The following is a 1,932-nucleotide window of genomic DNA, read 5'->3' as shown; positions in this document are numbered from 1 at the left end:
CCTCAGCAAATCATATAGTTGAAGGAGAAGTTTGCTCTTTCTTCCAGTTACAAATTCTTACTCTTTGCAATTCTTCAGATTCTTAATTGAGGTGTAGGTTGGCTATTAAGAAGAACTTTCTAACTCTAAGGATGTTTAAGTATTGAAACAGATTCCCGAGAGATGTGGAGTCTCCATCACCGAGTTGTTAAGTACTTCCGAGACAAGTGTTTGTCTAGGATAGTTCAATCAGGGGTGATCCTGACTCAAGCAGAGTTGGACTTGGATAAACTCAAGGTCTTTTCTAGCCCTATCTGTTTTTTTTTGCTCCCTGCCTTCCCCTAATACACTACTAGGTGCAGGGCTGCCTGGCTTACCTGAATGTTGAAGGACTCGGGGACCCAATGAAGTGAGACTTCTGCCACCAGTGCCTCAACTAAGAACTGGTGAATTCCAGTCAACAACAATTGGAGAAAGTTGGCAGTGTTTGGAGTGCCTTGAAGTCCAGCATCATCAGTGCCTATGAAGAGATACTTGGATTCTCTACCAGATACAATCAAGACTGGTTTGATGAGTGTCACGGGGTGGGGTGCAGGGGCGGCCATGATCCCTCTAGTGCCCCCCTACCGTGCCAAGTAGGCGATCCAGCACCCTCTTATCTTGCCCGCCTGGTATCCTCAACGAGTGCCTCTGCCCATTTTAACAGCTCTGTGAGTACCGCTCTCTCATTGAACTCGGTCTCACCAGCTTTCACTTCTCTGGCCAAATCGCTGTTCAAGATTTTCCAGCTTTCTTTTTAGCGAGACCATGATCTCCTGGGCCTGCAACTCGCGCTCCATTAGGGTCATCTCCTTCAGTGCCTCAGCTTCCCTGGACTCTTGCACTTAAGTTTAGCTGGGTATTTAACTCCTGCAGCCCCTGTATCTTTCTCGAGAGCCTGCCTCTCCCACTGTATCTGTTCTTTTTCTGTGGCCAAGTCTGCTTCTCTCACCTGGCCATCCTTTAGTAGAGCCTCACCTGACTGAACCTGCTTACCGAGTTGATCTCTTTCTACCTCCGGGTCCTGCACCTGAGATCTTAGCCTCTCATTCTCCTTCTCACTCCTGGTATTGATCACACAACATTTCATAATTCTTTATACAATTCTTTACTGTTTCCCCCGTCACGCGTGATAATTTCACTATTTTCTTCAGCTAAGACGCAGCCCTCGGTCAACTCTTCCTGCAATTGATTGACCCTCTGTTTCATTTCCAAACACCTCTCCTGCCATTCCTCTCGGTCCTTCTGCAGACCGTCTATTTGGTCTCCCTGGCTGCGGATTGCCTTTTGTAAGACCATTAGGTTTTTGGCTACCTCTAACCGCTTCCCTGTTGGGGTTACACAGGCCTTCGGAGACTGTGTCCTCCAGGCCTCCAGCTGCGCCTGCATGTGGCACAGCCTGTCCTCCCTATCCTGGCTCTTCTTGAGCCATCGCCCGCTCTAGTTTTTTAGTTTTCTCTGCCTCCGCTATCAAGAGGCGGATGATTTCTTTCGCCGCCTCCTCCTTTTTGCCTGGCGACAAGTGCTGCTCTAGGGCAGCTACTTTCACCTCAGCGCTGTCCTTCTGTACTTTAGCAAGTTCCAGCTCCTGTTCAAACTGGACCACTTGCTCTTCCATCTCCCCCATTCTCAGATCCCATGCCAGCTCATCCAGTCCCTGGCCTTCTCTAAACCCTTCCTGTGCCATATCTACTCAACCTGTACCTTTTGGCTCAGGGCCTAAGTCTTGCTGCAGGACTTCTGAGCAATGGGTACTCTACTCGGCTCTAACTGACGAGCTGTGGTGAGCTTATCTGACTTTATCCATCCGTCTCTGTTCTAGCCCTCTGGGTTCGTTCCCCTTCGCAGGGACAGGTTCTACCCTCGCGCACAGCCGGTTTCCCGGCCAATGCACCAGTTGTCACGGGGTGGGGC

At 49.8% G+C, this 1,932-nt stretch overlaps 1 protein-coding gene across 1 annotated transcript in view; it reads left to right on the top strand.

Moving 5' to 3' along the window:
* Positions 1-1,932, top strand: part of DZANK1 (double zinc ribbon and ankyrin repeat domains 1) — a 47,191-nt gene that overhangs the window by 16,720 nt on the left and 28,539 nt on the right. The gene's annotated exons all lie outside the window — the stretch shown is intronic.

The sequence above is a fragment of the Crocodylus porosus genome, unplaced genomic scaffold (genome assembly GCF_001723895.1).
Source record: "Crocodylus porosus isolate Cpor-Errol unplaced genomic scaffold, CroPor_comp1, whole genome shotgun sequence".
Taxonomy (NCBI): Eukaryota; Metazoa; Chordata; order Crocodylia; family Crocodylidae; genus Crocodylus; species Crocodylus porosus.
Note: the sequence above shows the minus strand (reverse complement) of the source record. Positions and strands in the feature narration are given on the sequence as shown.